General features: G+C 34.8%; 1 pseudogene; it reads left to right on the top strand.

Annotated features, from left to right (window-relative positions):
• Positions 1-18,807: 18,807 nt before the first annotated feature.
• LOC124245446 (splicing factor U2AF 35 kDa subunit-like) lies at positions 18,808-19,668 on the top strand (annotated as a pseudogene).
• Positions 19,669-20,037: the final 369 nt, after the last annotated feature.

The following is a 20,037-nucleotide window of genomic DNA, read 5'->3' as shown; positions in this document are numbered from 1 at the left end:
TCCCCCATCATGGCAGGAGGAGGAGAAGGATGGGATGGGAGCTGGGTTCATTGGCACCTCTGCCATGTCTGATGTTATTGGGTCCATAGATGCTGCTACTTCAGGTGGGGGACCAGAGTTGTTGGCCCCACTGCAGCTAGGGGGTGCTGGGGTTGTGGGCTCCACTGTTGTTGCTACTTGGCTTTCCATGGCCTCAGGTGCTGTAGTGGCTCAGGGGCTAGAGTCATGCACACCACCTCTGCTATTGCTCCCGGGTTTTCTAGGGCTGCTGGCACCACTGTTGCCAGGGGTGCTGGGTTCATAGATGCTGCTGCCACTATGAGGTAAACTGGGATTTCAGGCATGACTGCCACTGCCATGGGGGTGGAATACCTGGGTCATGGGCACATCTGCAATTATTGAAGCCTTTGGTCACATGTGCCACAGTGGTTCCTGGAGCCTCAGGTCACAGGCACTACTGCCAGTGCTGGGGGTAAGGTGGGGGTGCTGGGTGGTGTGTTGCCTCATTTCCTAGAGCCTCTGGTCTCAGGTGCCGCCATGGTTCCTGGAACCTCAGTTCATGAACATCATTGCCATTGCTGGAGACACTGGGGTCTTGAATGCAGCTCCCACTGCCAGGAGGGCTGGAGTCAATGCTGCCAGGGGAAAGGGAGGGAGCTGGGTCATGGGTGCTGCCACAGTTCCTGAAGCCTCTGTTTTCAGGTGTTGCTGCAGTTCCTAGAGCCTCTGGTCTCAGGAGCTGCTGTTGCTGCTTCCCTGGTTCTGCCACCTCCGTGAAGTTCACTCTACCCACCTTCAGAATTATAGATGTATGGATCTCTCAGATGTTCTGGTGTGCTGTGAAGAGGACCCCTTCTTGGTCTATGGATGTCTTGCTGGTTGTAACATAGAAGGAAGAGAAAAAGGGATCAGTTCATACTGCCACGGTGCTGATGTCACAATAAATTTTCTTTTTTTCTTTTTTTTTTAATTTTTATTTTTTTCGGATGTACATCATATTTCAAATTCTGGATACATTACATCATGTTCACCATCCGAACACTAATTATAGTGCATCCCCTCACATGTGACCCTAATCACCCCTTTTGCCCTCCCACCTCCCCCTTCCCTAATGGTAACCACCAGCCCAATCTCCAATGCTATGTGTTTTTTGTTGTTGTTGTTTAAATCTTCTACTTATGAGTGAGATCATATGGCATTTGACTTTCTCCCTCTGACTTATTTCACTCAGCATAATACCCTCAAGGTCCATCCATGTTGTCACAAATGGCTGGATTTCGTCATTTCTTACGGCTGAGTAGTAGTCCATCGTGTACAAATACCACATCTTCTTTATCCCATGGAACATTCTCCAGGATTGATCACATATTAGGCCACAAAACAAGTCTCAATAAATTTAAGAAGATCAAAATAATATGCATCTTTTCTGATCACAAAGGTATGAAACTGGAAATCAGCTACAGGAAGAAAACCAGAAAAGCCACAAAAATGTGGAGATTAAACAAAATGCTACTGAACAATGATTGGGTCAATGAAGAAATCAAAGAAGAAATAAAAAAATTCCTGGAGACAAATGAAAATGAAAACACGACATGCCAAAATCTGTGGGATACAACAAAAGCAGTTCTATGAGGAAAGTTTATAGCAATTCAGGCCTACCTCAACAAAGAAGAAAAATCCCAAATAGACAATCTAAAAGAGCACCTAAAGGTGCCAGAACAAGAACAACAAACAAAGCCCAAAATCAGCAGAAGGAAGGAAATAATAAAAATCAGAGCAGAAATAAACAAAATAGAGACTAAAAAAACAATAGAAAAAATTAATGAAACCAAGAGCTGGTTCTTCGAAAAGATAAACAAAATTGACAAACCCTTAGCTAGACTCACCAAGAAAAAAAGAGAGAAGGCTCAAATAAATAAAATCAGAAACGAAAGAGGAGAGATTACAACGGACACCTCAGAAATACAAAAGATAATAAGAGAATACTACGAAAAGCTATATGCCAACAAATTGTATAATCTAGAAGAAATGGATAAATTCTTAGAAACATACAACCTTCCAAAACTGGACCAAGAATATGTAGAAAATTTGAATAGACCAATCACCAGTAAGGAGATCGAAACAGCAATTAAAAACACCTCCCAAAAAATAAAAGTCCAGGACCAGATGGCTTCCCTGGTGAATTCTACCAAACATTCAAAGAAGACTTAATACCTATCCTTGTCAAACTCTTCCAAAAAATTGAAGAGGAGGGGAGGCTTCCTAACTCCTTCTATGAAGCAAACATTCTCCTGATACCAAAACCAGACAAGGACAACACAAAAAAAGAAAATTACAGGCCAATATCATTGATGAACATCGATGCAAAATTCCTCAACAAAATACTAGCAAATCAAATACAACAATACATTAAAAAGATCATACATCATGATCAAGTGGGTTTCATTCCGGGGATGCAGGGATGGTTCAACATCCACAAATCTATCAACGTGATACACCACATTAACAAAATGAAGAATAAAAATCACATGATCATCTCAATAGATGCAGAGAAAGCATTTGACAAGATACAGCATCCATTTATGATAAAAACTCTAAATAAGTTGGGTATAGAAGGAAAATACCTCAACATAATAAAAGTCATATATGACAAACCCACAGCAAATATCATTCTCAATGGAAAAAAAACTGAAAGCTATCCCTCTAAGAACAGGAACCAGACAAGGATGCCCACTGTCACCACTCTTATTTAACATAGTATTGGAAGTCCTAGCCAGAGCAATCAGGCAAGAAAAAGAAATAAAAGGGATCCACATTGGAAAAGAAGAAGTGAAACTGTCACTCTTTGCAGATGACATGATTTTATATCTAGAAAACCCTAAAGAGTTCACTAAAAAACTTTTAGAAATAATTAAGGAATACAGTCAAGTTGTGGGATACAAAATCAATGTACAATAAGTTTTCTTTATATTTCAATTTTTCTTTTCATAAGAACAAATCACATCTGGATCTGATATAGGGATTAACTATGCCTAACTCAGAGTGCTTGGATTTAGAGCTTGACATAGTCACCAGATGAGATTTTTGTGTTGCCTTCGTTGGAGCAGTGAAAATATTGTGTGCGAAGGAAGAGAATGAGCTGAATCTTTTGTGAACAAAAGGGTAATACGGTACTCATTGTTTTTCACTATTTTTTCAGGTTCTCCACATTCATTCCAGTTGTATGAGGTTGTACTCATCCTCATGACATTAAATATGACCACTGGACTATCTTCAATCAATGAAATGTGAAAAGATATGTTTTTTCATTTCTGAGTGGAAGCTTGAAGATGCAGTACACGATTTTTCCACATTCTCTTAACCCTTATCTCAATGACCAGCAGCATCCCAGATGATAGCTTCTTTTTTAGCCTGGATCCTGGAGTAAAGATAAAATGGAACATACATTCCAGCCAACCTTTGATAGATCTGTAGCATGAGCAAGAAGTAAACTTTTGTTACTTTAAGCCAATGGTATTTTTGGAATTGTTTGGTACTGCAATAAAAATTAGTCCTTCTTGATCTATACACGCTATAAAAGATTCTTCTAACTCTGTTGCATGTTGATTCCCTATTTTTTAATGTTTTGCTGCAGATATGTTCATACACAGCCCACTGTTTTTCAATTGAGTGACTACTGGTGGATATTTCTAAAGTTAATTTTCTTCTATACTGTTCATCTATTTTCTACATCACCTATCAGCATTTTCATGAAAATGGGGAAGGTGAAAAGGTATTTGGATCAGTTAATTTTCCTATATGTTGTCAGCGTCTCTAAAATGTCTTAAGGAGAAGATTTAAATTCTTGCCCGTAATAAAAATATAAAAGGTCTAGTAATTCTCGTTACTCATGCCATTCCACAGAAAAACAGAAGTTGAGAATTAGGTTTTTGTGTCCTGGTGAAAGAGCTGTTGCTAGCCCTGGGACTTTAGTCATATTTCCACCTTATTTTTGATTATAATTTAATGAGATGCTGGCATTCTTAGAAATAATCATTTATGGTTAATTGTATGATCTTATATTAATTCTAATTAGCTACTGTTCCACTCAATAGAGGGTGTCCTGCTATGGGGAGTGAAAGCTACCAAAAGAAGGAGTGAGAAAACTGTAGCCAACAGGCTAAATCTGACCTTACACTTGTTTGTATACAACCCTTGACCTAAGATTAATTTTACATTTTTAAGTGCTTGAAAAAAATCAAAAAAGAATATTTTGTGACACATGAAAAGTATTTGAAATTCAAATTTCACTGTCAATAAATAAAGTTTTATTAGAACACATTGATGCTCATTTGCTTATGTATTGTGTCTGGCTACTTTCCCACTACAATGGCAGAGGTGAGTAGTAGCTTGCCAAAGAGACTATGAAGTCCACAATATTTACCTGATGGTCCTACAGAAAATGTTTGCAAACTCATGCTCTAAATGATTATTGTTTTTACTGTCCATAACCAAATAAATTCTGAATATTTTGTGATGACATTTCATTTTTGGAACGAAGTTGATTGCTAATACCTTTTTTGGGAGGCAATAATTGGGATTCAATATTAATCTATGTCACCATTTAATTTAGATTCCTTAAATATTACAACCAATCAGCAACAATGGGTTTTGGGGAACCACAATAAAATTCAGCTAATCTTTGATAATTTATTTCCAGCAGAGTGTTTTAATAATAAGGAGAAAATTCTCAGAAAGCCTGGAAGTTCTTTTATTTTGCTTGTGCAAATATTTGACATTCACATTTTCTTTCATTTATCTTGGAATCAGAATTTGATTGAAATTATCTTACATGACTCAATGTGAATATCTTGCAATAATAGCATTTTGCATTTTTAAAAAATGAAACCTAATGTATAAGGCTTTGATTTGCCAACATACACAAAGAAAAGGTTAGTAGCAATATATTTGAGGGTATGAATTTCAAAAAGAGATAATTTATTCTAAAATGTTAAATAGCTTCCATTCTATTTAGAAATTACTTTAAATTTCTTACTTGAACATATGTAGAAAAGCAAACAAATGAATAAACAAGATAATATTGGCTAAAAATAATGAAAATGTTGGATAATGTTATAATATTTTTCAGTTACTTTTCTTTGAGATTGTTCATTTAAATGAAAAATTCAAGGAAAAAGGTTAGGAATTTGCAACCACTAACAGTTATCCCAAATTTTATGCTCCAAAAAATGAAACTAAACTTTAGACTTGAAACTATGTCTTTAGGTAAGAGGCTAAAAATTTTATTTATCAAAAGCAGCATTTGGGGCCAGCTCCGTGGCCGAGTGGTTAAGTTCACGCGCTCTGCTGCGGCAGCCCAGGGTTCAGATCCTGGGCGTGGACACGGCACCACTCATCAGGCCACGTTGAGGCGACGTCCCACATCCCACAACTAGAAGGACCTGCAACTAAGATATGCAACTGTGTACAGGGGGGTTTGGGGAGATAAAGCAGGAAAAAAAAAAAAGATTGGCAACAGCTGTTAGACCAGGTGCCAATCCTTAAAAAACAAAAAAAAAAAGCATCATGTTCCATTAGAAGAAATGTTAGGCTCAACTTCAGCAAAGTAGTGCTTTAGCCTATGTTACTTTAGGGAGAAAGGTTCACTTTTTTGTTAACTAACCTGTATAAGGGAAATATCAATATTTATATTATAAATGTATATTAACATATTATATATTATTTAACATATTACAAATATTATTAATGTTATTTATTAGTAGAAATGTTATGTTAGTATTTGAAACATAATTATATATAATATTAATATGTTAATATAATAATGAATTTATTAATATTGATATTGGGAGTTGTGGGAAACATTTCCATGTAATGAACATGAGTGCTGGACTAGCATCTGAAATACATTAACTATCTCCTTTCATCATCGTCAGTATTCAAAAGTGGTATAACTTGTATCACAAAGAAAATATTCAATAAATTATAATTGTTATTATTGTTAGCTTATTATTACTACTCAAGGCCCCACTTATATAGTTGTCTTTCAATCAGAGCCTGCCATGTATGAAGTGTGTTATTTACATTGTCTTACTTAATCCAGCACCTACCACAATGCCTGACAGAATAAGGATTTAATAAATATTTGTTGGGTGAAAGAACAAGTCCTCAAAATGAATACTGAAATGAAAGTTTTATTATTCCAATTTACAGAAGAGAAAACTAGAAAAGTAGTTGGACATAATCATACAACTAATAAGTGGCAAAGCGCTGTCTGGCTCTGTTATATCACACTGCAAGTAAGAGGGCAAGCTGGCACCCTTCTCCCTATGTCTTAGTCTATCATCCTAATATTGTACATGCGATAAATTTTATGAATCTTACTATTCCACACTTATTATCATGGCTCAGGTCAACCTGTTTTCTGAAATTTGTCAATTGCACTTTCTATAACAAGTAATTTGCATACACATAACTTTGTATTATCATTAGTTGTTTAAATATCTGCCTTCTCTACTAAACTTGTGCACACCTTAAGAGTGGGGGAAATATGCAACTTTATACTAGTCACAAATAATCCAGTCATGGTACATAGCAGATGTTACATAAATATTTATTTATTGAATGAATGATCAAAAATGTAAAACTGAACTAAGAAGGCTAGCATGTGACTTGCACAAACATTGGTAGAGTTCTGACACAGTGAGTTTATATGAAAAATTCAAACATCTAAAATGAAGGAAATTTAGTTTTAGATTCTGAGCTGTTGTAGTCATTACCTAAACTCAATTTTATAAAGCATAAATAGTTTACAAATATAATTTTAGCCATGGAAAGTAAAGTTTAATTGATTAATAACACAATCTACTACTCAATAGAGCCATGAAATCCAGATATACTCTTAAGTTTTCATCAGGATTTTTGTTTTGTTTTGTTTTAGTTAACATTTACTGAGTCTTTAGTATTTGCCTAGAACTTTATATACATTATTTTATTTAACCCTCTTATGAGAATAAGAGTGTTAAAACGATTTATTTGACATTATACCTATAATAAGGGCTGTCATACAGCTTTAATCTTGATCTGTCTGATTTCAATAGCCAAGCTTGTACTCGCTAAATTAGACTGCATCTAATATTTCCATTATCTTCAGCAGCTCTTCTGCATCTTCCATGAGCAAACAGTGATAATATAGGCTTATCAATAGCAGATATCTATAATACATATTTGTCCACTAACCCTGAAGCAAAGCTATTCAGTTCCATAAAGATAGATATTGTGCATGGAAATGGTAATGGAAAGAAACTGAAGTAATTAATTCCTGGTGATCAAATGTGAAGCAATCTTAAGCAGGGTAGAGAAGGAAAAATTTTAAGGGCAACTGAAGATGCTATGTCTGTTTTGAAGGGGTGGTCTTGTCAGTAAACTTTGTAACTGATTCCATTGAATGATACAATTCAAGGGTTGGCAAGAAGATCAATGCTTACAGGGAGGTTAATGTTTGAAATTCCATAATTTTGTCTCTAAACTTTGGGCTTTGAGTTTTACTGGCATAGAAATATCCTTGTGTTGGTAATGCTTCAAGTAGTTAGGGATACATTTATCTTAGTGTGAGCTAAGGAATTGAGAACGTATTTGTCATAGGTCAAAAGAGTATTTGGGTAAGAATGGCACTGATGGGTGAAATATATAAATTATTAGGGGTAAATAGGTTCTTAAACTCAAGAAAGCACATAGAAGTCAAATTCAGTGTGAAAGAGTGTCATGTAAAACCTGAGTGATCCAGAAATCCCGAGGTCGGATTCTTTTACTCATTTGTTTGAAAAACACCCATCTGAGATTGGGGTTATCCACCTCGATATAGTTAGGATCTTGCTTTTTGCCTAGATTGTGGAGGAGTGATGCTTCTACCCTAAGGGGAAAAAACCGTTCCTTACTTGACTTGTTTATAGAAGTGTGGAGGAACAGTTTTGAAACAGACTCCTTATTTGGAACTTGTTTACTTCTCATGTTGTAACTTCAGATCACCACTTCTCATGTTGTAACTTCAGATCACCGTCTGTAGCTTGATTTGGACCCCACTGAGATGGCTATAGCCTGGAGGAAACTTCTAGGTAGGCAGGGAGAGGGAGCCTGAAAACTGCATTATCTGAAGTTTTACCTCTGTGTCCAGCCACGCAAGGAAAGCGCAGCTTGAACAGATCAGCCTGGTTCGTGTGAACCAGGCTCAGGTATCAGGATCAAAGAAAACAAACGTGACTGTGGCTGGAAAAGAAGTCACACACACACACACACACACACACACAGAGCACTATAGCTATAAATGGAAGGATGCTCTTTGTGAGAAAATGTGTGAAAAACCCAGTTTGTTATGCATTAAAGTATAGAGAATAGAACTAAATAGCAAAGGCTTTAAAATCAGACACACTTTCTCCCAATCCCGGCTCCGGTACATTAAACTATTTGATTTAGAATATGTTACATAGTGTCTTAGCTTTAGTTGCCTCATCTACGAATGTTAGCTATCGTAGTAGCTTTCTCAGAGGACTTTGGTAAGAAATGAATAAAGTAGTGTACATAAAGTATTCAGCACAGTGTCTACCATGTAATAAAACTCAATAAATGGTACCAATGATCATGATGATAATCATGTTGATGATGATGATAATAATAATAATAATGATAATGATACTGCAATTATTTTTTGGTATAAGCTTTAGACAAAAAAACTGTTAGTACCATATGCCATTATTATATACTGCATAAAACTTCAATAATAATTAAAAACATGTCATATCACATTCACCAATAACCTATTTTTTTTCCTGATTTTTGAAGGACTCTTCATATCATACCAGGAAGTAAAACTCCTCTAATATCATTTTCCTTAGGTACAGAAATATGACTGTTACCTACATATTCTTCCAATATGATAGGTCAAACAACCAACATTCAGAATTAGTAAGGATATGGAAGATTGGATTAACAAACTTAATAAGCTTGATCTAATTCATGCATACACATACACATCATACACACACATATGTGTTTATAAATATATATATATAGAGAGAGAGAGACAGAAAGAGAGAGAAAGAGAGAAATAGAAAGAGAGAGAGAACACTCCATTCCAAATATAGAATATATGTATGTGTTCTTTTCAAGAACAGTGCACAGGGAGCATGAATGAAAAGCAACACATAATGGTCAAGAGGAGTGCAAAAGCCATAAAATTTACATAATGCAGATAACATCATTTGACCACAATGCAAGTAAATAAAATATCACAATACGAAGATAGTTGAAAAACATTTAGAAACTTTAAAATGTCCTTATCAATAAATCATGAGCTAAAAAGAGAAAGTCATACTGAAAATTACATAATATTTAGATCTGAATGGTAAGGAGCACTACAAAAAAAAAAACTCTAGGGGGTGCGGCTAAATTGCTATTTAGACGGCAATTTATAGACAAATCCATTTTTAAAAAAATAAATTTTGAAAATACATGATTAAAAATTCAAGTTAGAGACATGAAGATGGAAACTAAACCTAAATATAAAAGAAGAAAAAATTATAAAGATAAAAACAATGATTAATTAAAAATATAGAATATCAACATAAATAAAACCTAGTTCTTTGAAAAGACTTACAAAAATGAACACTGATCATTAAGAAACAAAAAAATGCAAATACAAATAAATACAATTAAGGACAAAGGGGGATATAACTACCAGGAAAGTACAGATATTAAAAATTCATTAGAGAATAGCATGAAAAAATTTGGTCAAAAATTTGAAACTAGAGATAAATATCTCAAAAGATAAGTTACTAAAATTGATTAAAAATAAAATAGAAAATCAATGGAATTTAATCAACAGTTGAAAGAGCATACATAAAATTTCCAGATTTTTACCAAACAGACAAAATGATAATATAAAATAGAAACTTTTTCAGATAGTAGAGAAAGATATAGCCCTAATTTATTTGGGAGGATATAGCATCTTGAAAATATAACAGGACAAAAAATAGTACAAGAAAGGCAATAATAGACCAATCTCAATTATGAATATAGATACAAAAATTTCACATAAAACATGAACAAATTTAATTTTCCATTACTTTAAAATATATATTAATCATAATTCATTAGAGTTTATTCCAAAAAAGCAAAGATCTTTTAAGGTCAGAAAATGTATTAATCCAATATATCATATAAAATGATTTCAGTAGAAACTGTACGACTGTAATAATAGATGTAAGCATTTAATTACATTTCAACACACATTCACATTAAAAATTTGTTTAAGAACATAAAGATACAAAGAGGCTTCATCTAACCTGTTAAGAGTTGCATACAAACTTATGTATACAAGGATACTTCATTAACCTGATGAAGGCAATCTATTAAAAACACACAAGTATTACCCTTAGTGTTACTATTTTAGAAGCATTCCCATTAAAGTCAGGAACAAGACAAAGTTCACACTTTTTCAGTCCTGTTATTTACTATTGTATAAAGGTCTTAGATAATAAAATAGAAGCAACAACCTACAAAGTTTCAATGAGCACCTCTAGCATCAAGAGAGCAAGCTATAAATACCACGATCTACTGAAAGAAGGGATCCTTGGAGAAATAGCTAATTCCAGCATAGATCAGGAAATGTACAAAATGAGTTTGGAGCATCTTGTCATATTCGAAATCTAGTAAACTATTAAAAACTATTAGGATGATGTCAAAAAAACCCATAGAAGTCAACTTGAAGGGGCTCACACTGGCCAAAGACAGGGTAATTTGGCATTAAAAAAGAATAATAATAGTGAGAGAGAGAATCATCAGCAACCAATAATGAAGAAAGTTTCCTTAAGAAAGATGGAATTAGAATCTCATTCACTTCAGCTTTTTCATATGCCCTTCATCTGAATAAACTACAATGAGCTGATTGTTTCAAATAAATACATAGAACAGCAGTGTATAAAGTTCAATGATGCGGCAGTTGGATGTTCTTCCCTGGCCAGCTTACTGAATAAAGTTTCCATAGGTATGGGAAATCTATAGTAACAACCACAGCCCTAATCTAAACTGCAATTGTGGTGAACAATGATTTATGGAACATCTATATGATGAAATCTTATACCTGGAGGAGTGACAAGGCTAAACGAACAAAAATACAGTGAGAATCTGGGCCCTGGTTCAGTGGTTTCTACAAATATAGAGAAAATGCAAGAGACAGGGTCTCGTGCAAGACTGTTAGAGATAGAGAAATAATATATGATCCCTTCCCTCAAGGACATTTATGATCTGGTAGCAAAGACAAGAATATAAACAAATGTGAGACAAATTGGAAAAAGTTAGGTGTCCTAAAAAAGGTATGGTGATAGGAAAGTGTTATATCTGGGGTGACTCAGTCTGAAAGTATTCTGGGTTGTTAGTGATGTGTAATAGGACAAGCTAGTCATAGATGAGCCAAAAGTAACAGAACTGCACAAGTGACTCTTAAATTGAAACGCCAAAGTTTAATTTTCAGTGTTCAAAAAAATATTGTGAACTGGGCTTAGATAATTTTCAGTGTCCTGGTTGTTAGTTGTGGAATGAAAAATCACAGTAGAAGATTCACTTAATTAAGGATGTGATAGATTGCTAAAATAAGCCACAATACTTGTCAGCTCCTCCCATTAAGAAGTTTATCTTTCTATCCTTTGAGTTTTGCCTTGGTCATGTGAACTGCTTTGGATAATACAATATTATTACATATGATACAAGCAGAGGCTTGAAAGGTATTCACAGATTGGAGCATGCCCTCTTTTACTAATGGGGACCCTTCTGTACCCACTGTGAATAAGCCTAGAAAAAATAGATAAATGGGATTTCATGAAAATTAATTGTTTTTGCTGCAAATGATACCATCAAGAAAGCGAAAATACAACCCACAGAATGGGAAAAAAATATAGGAGAAGATATTTTCAAATCATACCTCTCATAACTTAATAATAAAAAAACAAATAATGAAATTTTTAAATGGGCAAAGAATTTGGATAGACATTTTTCAAAAGAAAATACACAAATGATCAATGAGCATGTGAAAAGATGCTCAACATCACTAATCATTAGGATAATGCAAATCAAAACCACAATGAGATTCTATTCCACAACCAATAGAATTGCTATAATCAAAAAGATAAGTGTTGACAAAGACGTAGAAAAGCTGGAACCCTCATGCACTGCTGGTGGGAATGTAAAATGCTGCAGACACTTTGGAAAACCGCCTGGCAGTTCCTCAAATGCTTAAACATAGATTTACCATATGACTCAGCATTTCTACTCCTAGGTATAAAGCCAAGAGAGATGAAAATATATAGGTATGTGAAAACTCGTGAATGTTCATAATATTCATAATAACCACAAAGTGGAAACGACCCAAACATCTATCAACTGATGAATGGATAATCAAAAAGTAGTATGTCTACGCAATGGAATATTACTTAGAAATAAAAATTAATGAAATACTGACATGCTACAATTCAGATATACCTTCAAAATATTATATTAAAGGAAAGAAGGCAGTCACAAAAGACCACATATAATATGACTCTATTTGTATTAAATATCCAGAATAGGCAAATCTATAGATAGAAAGTATTAGTGGTTGCCTGGGGCTAGGGTGGATGCGGGATTGTAAAGAGATAGCTAAAGTATATGATGCTTCTTTTAGGATGAGGAAAATATTCTAACATTGATTGTGGTGATGGTTGTACAGCTCTGTGAATATAATAAAAGTCACTGAACTGTATATGTAAAATGGGTAAACTGCATGGTATGCGAATTATATCAATGAAACTTACAAAAAGTCAAATTGAAGAGCATAAAATCATATCGGAAAAACTAGAAAAGTGCCATATTTTTAGAAGGGAAATCAATACCACGAAAATATTAATTCTGACAAAACTAATTTATGAATTTAATGCATTTTCACTTAGAATACAAGTGTTTGGGGGTGCAGTTCTTAAAATTGATTTAAAATACTTTAAAAGATTATATAAAATAAAAAATGCCTGAGTATATCCAATAAAATAATTGAAAAGGCAAATAATGAGGACTTGCTTCAGCAGCCACTGAAATGTATCATAAAGCCATATCGTCAACACAGTATGGTATTGTTATAAAATTATACAAATAGATTATTTTAAAAATAGTAAATGTATTTGACGCATAGAACAAGGTTTATAGAGTTTTGATGAGCAAAAGCTATTACCCATAAATTTTATACTCCATCTAGGCTTTGTTCATATGTGAAGATATCTAAAAGGACTTATTGGATATGCCTGGACTTAAGATTGTTTAACCCACGTACTCTTTGTGAAAAAGGTAAATTCTTGACATACTTCATGTTATTGAAAAGCATTAAAAATAAAACCTCTCAGATGAAAATGTTCAGATATAAAACAATCAGAGTGAATTTTAAAATCCTCTATAGACTTCTGGTTTCCAGTTCTACATGTAAGGAGCTTGGAAGTTGCCACTCCATGCTAACAAGTAAAAAGCTGAACAGACTAAAAAACCAACAACTCTTCTTGGATCTGTAAGAGATGAGAGGACACAGGGCAAACTGCTGCCCCCTAAATTGGAGAGACAGACAGGGGAATACAGAGAGTCACAACTTACCAGAGCAGAGACTCACGAGCAGAAACAACCAAGCGAAGCAGTGCTGGGGTAGGAAAACCTCAACTGTAATTGATGAATTGCTAGAGAGGCTCATTGTGGACAAAAATTATACAGGATCCAGTCATGAGAGGTGAGGGCAAAATTTTGTAAGATTTACTTCCAGGAGCTCCACCAGGTTCTCACAGTAAATATTAGAGAAAAATTCTCTTGCGCTTTCAGCAGGGGGCATGAAAAAGCAGTCAGTTTAAAATATACCAGAGCATTCTATTCTTTTAAAAAGGGCTATCCTAAAATAAATAAATAAATGAAAAGGCCTACCCTCAGGAGAAACTAGTGTGACCAGAGTCAAACCTGCTGCGGTTTTATCCCAACCTAACTGACTTGGTGGAAGGAATAGCCAACTCCAGTCAGCTCTAGCTTTCCACATGGAGGAAGGGAAATACCCAACTCCAGCCCACTCTAGCCATCCTGTCTCACCTAAGGGGGGAGAAAAAGACTAAGAAATACTGTGAAGTTCATAGTCCAGAGGCATAGGCTCACTAAAAGACTGAGATCTAATCATAGGACTCTAGAAAGCACCCCCTCCCCCCACACCTTATCATCACATTTCTGAAGGACTATTTACAGCAGTCCCTTTTACCTGGGATATAAAGTCTTGCTATCAAGAAAAAAATCACAAGGCATACATACATAGGAGGCAAAAAACATAATTTGAAGAGACAGAGTAAGCATCAGAACCAGAAATGGCAGAGATGTTGGGATTATCAGACCAGGAATCTAAAACAACTATGATTAATATGGTAAGGGCTCTAACGGATAAAGCAGACAGCATGCAATAACAGATGGGCAATATAGGCAGAGAAATAGAAATCCTAAGAACCAAAAAGAAATGTTAAATATAAAAAACACTGTAACAGAAATGAAGAATGTCTTTGATGGGCTTATCAGTAGACTGGACATGGCTGAGGAATGAATCTCTGACCTTAAGGATATCTCAATAGAATCCTTCAAAAGTGAAAAACAAAGAGAAGACTGAAAAAAAGAGAACAGAATATCCAAAGTCTGGTACAACTACAGCTGGTGTAACATACACATAACGGGTATATCAGAAGGAGAAAAAAGAGAGAAAAGAACAGAGGAACTAGTTGAACACTAATGACTAAGAATTTCCCCCAAATTAATGTCAGACACTGAACCACAGATACAGGAATCTCAGAGAACACCAAGCAGGATAAATGCCAAAGAAAACTACACCTAGGCATGTTATTTTCAAACTACAGAAAATTAAAGATAAAGAAAAAGTCCTGAAAGTCTTCAGAAAAAAAAAAATCTCTTTGACTACAGAGGAACAAAGATAAGAATTACATCTTACTTCTCAGAGCTATGCAAGCAAGAAGAGAATGGAATGAAATATTTAGTGTCGAGAGAAAAAAACCCACCAACCTAGAATTCTGTACTCTGTGCAATTATCCTTCAAAAGTGAAGGAGAAGTGAAGACTTTCTCACACAAAATTTGAGGGAATTTGTTGCCAATAGACCTGCCTTGTAAGAAATCTTAAGTTATTTGGATAGAAAGAAATAATAAAGGTCTGAAACTCGGGTCTACACAAAGAAAAGATGAGCATCAAAGGAGGAATATGTGAAAGTAAAATAAAAACTTTTTATTTTTCTTATTTTATTCCTATTTATTATTCTTAATTCTTATTTATACAAAGAATTAATATAAATACAATGGTAAGCACAGCTACAAAATATGACGTTAAATTTCTTAAAGTTGTCTTACCTTTTTTGGAAAAGATAAAAAATAATCAGGAAATAGATCATACCAAATCAAATTATAGAAATTATAGAATAAGAGGATGCGTAAAAATGTTCCCATTCTATATAACTACTGTCTCATCCTAAGTTGATAACCAAAGAAATATAGGTTTAAGTAGTTTTTGAAAAGTTGAAATTAACCCCTTATGTAAATGAATATGTTTTTGCTTGCCATTGTTGTTTTAGTTTTTGCATACAGTATCCATTACATCTACAATTCCTAATTATACCCTTATTTTCTCTCCCCAGTTGTGTAAATTTATTGTGAGACTGTAAATAAAATGCCCTGTCCTTTCCTAGCCAAGAGGTAGTTGTATGTCCCTGACTAGGTACTTCAGATCTGGAACAGAAAGGCAGAAAACATTTGAAGTTAATTCATTCCATTGATACATCATGATGAGTATTCCCTGATGTCTAGAGCCCTATGTCTTCCCTGGAAACTATAATATTTTTTGATTCTGATTCTATTGCCTTCCTATCAGTTCCACAACTGATACCTTTCCAAAAAATTGCATTTTTGGATCAAGTTAGTGAGACCAGTTTCTATTGCTTGCAGTCAACAATAGTAGCTGGTATAATTACCAAGATTTATAACTTTTGAATACAGAGAAATTCTAAGAAAAGGAACAAAAATTAACAGAGAGAAACCATGGAAAATATCAAAGAAGAATAAAAGAATAAATTTAAATGACAGACCTAAGGTCAAATATATATTAAAACAATAAATATAAGGGTAAAGAGTTTGCCTACTAAAATAAAGAGACTTGATCTGAGGAAAAATCAATTAAAGCCTGTGTACAAGAGGGACTCAGTTTAAAAAGTAAGTGAGTGACTTAGCTATATACCTAAGCAAACACACATATATGTTTACCAGAAGACACCAAGAGTGTTGACAGTGGCATTATATGTAATAGCCTCAAACTCAAAGAAGTGAACATAACAAAAGTAGTAGGAAGAGATAATGTCATATACATATTCTTCCAAAAACATAAGAGAAAAATATTTGTTATTGACAGTGTTCCATATTCTGGAAAGAGAAGAAAAGACATACAAATGCTTATAAAATACATACAAAATAAAATAAGCATATAACATGCAATTTCATATAAAATATCTGAAGTATTTATAATATATTCGAGGAAGTGATGAGTGTTATGAGGAAAAGTAAAGCAGGGTGAGGGGATAGAGAATATGGGGAGGACAGTGTTATTTTGTAGTGGGAGGTCAGGGAAAGCCACTCTGATAGGATGATATTTGTGCAGGAACCTGAGGGAAATGAAAATGAGCCATATAGATACCCTTAGGAACAATGTTCTAGGCAAAAGAATCAGAGAATGGAAAGGTCCTGTTTTATGACCATGATTGATATTTTGGGGGAAAAATAACATGGAGGATATTATGGCTGGAGTGGAGTGACTGACAGCAACAGCAATAGGAAATGAGATCAGAGAAACAGCTGAGGGTCACATCTTTATAGGAGGTTGTAAGCAACTGGGAGCTATTTAGCTTTTACTTTGAATGAAAGAGGGCATCTTTAGAAGGTGACTGATATATATTTGTAAGGGATCATTCTGGCTGCTCTATGGTAAAGAGACTAGCAGGGCAAGGTGGATGTGGGGAGAAACTTTAGAGGCTACTGAAATACAATCCAAGTGAGCTAACGGTGGCTTGGACCAGGGAGTATTTGGAGGTGGTGAGAATGGTCAGATTATTACAAACAGAGCTTATTAATTGAATGTGGTGTATGAGAAAAAAAAATCAATGATGAGCCCAAGGGTTTTGACCTGAGCAACTGGAAGAATAGAGTTGCCTTTTACTGAGATGTGTCACATGTACATGGGAAAATGTTTTGAAGTGTGTGTGTGTATATATATATATATATATATAATATTATAGTAGTTATATCTGAACGTGGGATTAGAGATGATTTTTTTTTGTGTGTGTGTGTATCTATACTTTAAATTTTTATTCAACAAATGTATTGGTTTTCCATTGCAACCCATACCAAATTACCACAAACTTACTGGCTTAAAATGATAAAAATTTATTACCTTATAGCTCTATACGTAAGAAGTCTAACATGCGTCTCATTGGGCTAAAATCAAGGTGTCAGCAAGGCTACATTCCTTCCTGGAGGGTCTAGGAGAGAATTAATTTCCAGCTTCTAAAGTCACCTACATTCCTTGGCTTGTGGCCCCCATTCCCCATCTTTAAAACCACCAATGCCAAATATCTCTGACTCTTACATTGTCACACATCTCTTTTTAGCCACAGCTGGGGAAGGTTCTCCCCTTTTAAAGACTCATGTGATTAGGTGGGGCCCACCTGGATAATCGAGGATAATCTCCCACCTTAACGTCTTTAACCTTAATCACATCTGTAAGTCACTTTTGCCATGTAGATAGCATATTCACAAGTTCCAGGAATTAGGACATAGACATATTTGGGGGACCATTATTCTATCTACCACAACAAATGGTCTTTTATGGAAGAAATATGTGTATGGGGTGATATTTAAAAATTATTATTATGCCCATAAATCATCAATAATCACTGTTAAATTTTTAGTCAACTTCCTTCTAAACTCTGGGCATGCATACTATCCATTCTTTTTCCAATTAATATTATAATGTATACACATTTATTCATTCAACATTTATTTGACAGTCAGGCTCTGTTTTTGACATTGGAAATATAAACCATAGCTTATTTTATTTATGTAACATTATAAGCATTTACACATGACTTTCAAAGTATCATATGTATGTACCAAAATTTATTTAACATTGCGCTAATATTGGACTTTAGAGTTACCTCATTACAATTCACACATAAATTTGCATACATTTTTGCATATTTTCTGATTATCTATCCAAAACATTCTCCTAAAATAAGATCAATCACAACAAAGCATATAAGCATTTAAAAATATAATTTTAATATTACAAGGAATTTTGGGGGGTATTTATGTATCAGTAAATGTCATCATTGAAATACAGAGTACTGGGTATTTTATCTGTATATGTTGATACAAATACGATATGCATCATTCTGAAACTTTTCTTTTTCACTTGGCAATATATCTTAGAGACCTTTCTATCTCTGTGCACATAAATGTAAATTATTCTTAAATGTACAGAATTTAATAGAATAGATATACCACATTTAATTTAGTGATTGCTATAGTGATGAATATTTGTTTTTTCTATTTGTTTGCTATTATAGGCTTTTCTTTTAAAGTGATCAATTGCTTCCCAAAAAGTTGTACCAATTTAAATTCCCATCATAGAAGGGCGGCTGCATGGGCAGCAATGTCAGCAGTGGTAGGAAATGGCAGAGTACTTGACCTCCATCTTGGGCACCAAGAAAGCCAAAATCAACTGTTCATTTTATTTGAAAATTGGAGCGTGTCGTCATGGAGACAGATGTTCTCACTTGCACAATAAACTGACCTTTAGCCAGACCATTGCCCTCTTGAACATTTACCATAACCTTCAAAACTCTTCCCAGTCTGCTCTTTGCACTGTATGGTGCGCTATGTTGAAATGCAGGAACACTATGATGAATTTTTTGAAGAGGTTTTTATAGAAATGGTGAAGTATCGTTAAGTTGAGGAGATGAACGTCTGTGATAACCTTGGAGATCACCTAGTTGGAGACGTGTATGTCAAGTTTCTCCATGAAGAAGATGCAGAAAAGGTTGTAATTGACTTAAATAGCTGTTGGTTTAATGGACAGCGATCCATGCTGAGCTCTCCCCTGTGACCGACTTCAGAGATGCTTGCTGCTCACAGTATGAAATTGGAGTGTGTACACAAGGAGGCTTCTGCAACTTCCTGCATTTGAAGCCCATTTATTTTCTTTTTCTTTTTTTTTGAGGAAGATTAGCCCTTAGCTAAGTGCTGCCAATCCTCCTCTTTTTGCTGAGGAAGACTGGCCCTGAGCTAACATCCATGCCCATCTTCCTCTACTTTATATGTGGGACGGCTACCACAGCATGGCTTTTGCCAAGCGGTGCCATGTCCGCACCTGGGATCCAAACTGGTGAACCCTGGGCCAACCAAAGCAGAACATGCGCACTTAACTGCTGTGCCACCAGGCCACCCTGAAGCCCATTTCTAGGGAACTGCAGCAAGAGTTATATGGGTGCTATCCCAAGAAGCATAGATCAAGGTCCAGGTCTCCCGAGTGATGGCAATGGTGGGGGACGAGAGTGCAACAGGAGGCAGTGGAGAAATCATGGAAGATCTGGGCAAGTCTGACCCATGCCATTTTTACCATATGTCTGCTAGAAAACGTAGCTGATTGATCAAACCAGTTCATAATTAGAAATTTTTTAAAAACAACAAAAAACAAACATGGGTTTCTGAAGAAAATTTTTTAGTGATACAATTAAAAAAAACTTCCCATCGTAAGTTTATAAGGCTGACCATCTCACATACACATGCATACTGTTTTAATATTAATTTTTTATTATAAACAGTATTGAATGTTTTATTTGATAATGGCTGTTTGTATTTCTTTTCCTACTTATTGTCTATTCATATTTTTGCCACAAAGT

The sequence above is a fragment of the Equus quagga genome, chromosome 10, assembly GCF_021613505.1.
Source record: "Equus quagga isolate Etosha38 chromosome 10, UCLA_HA_Equagga_1.0, whole genome shotgun sequence".
In the NCBI taxonomy this organism is placed as follows: domain Eukaryota; kingdom Metazoa; phylum Chordata; class Mammalia; order Perissodactyla; family Equidae; genus Equus; species Equus quagga.
The sequence above is the reverse complement of the archived record's forward strand: the minus strand, read 5'-3'. Positions and strand labels throughout refer to the sequence as shown.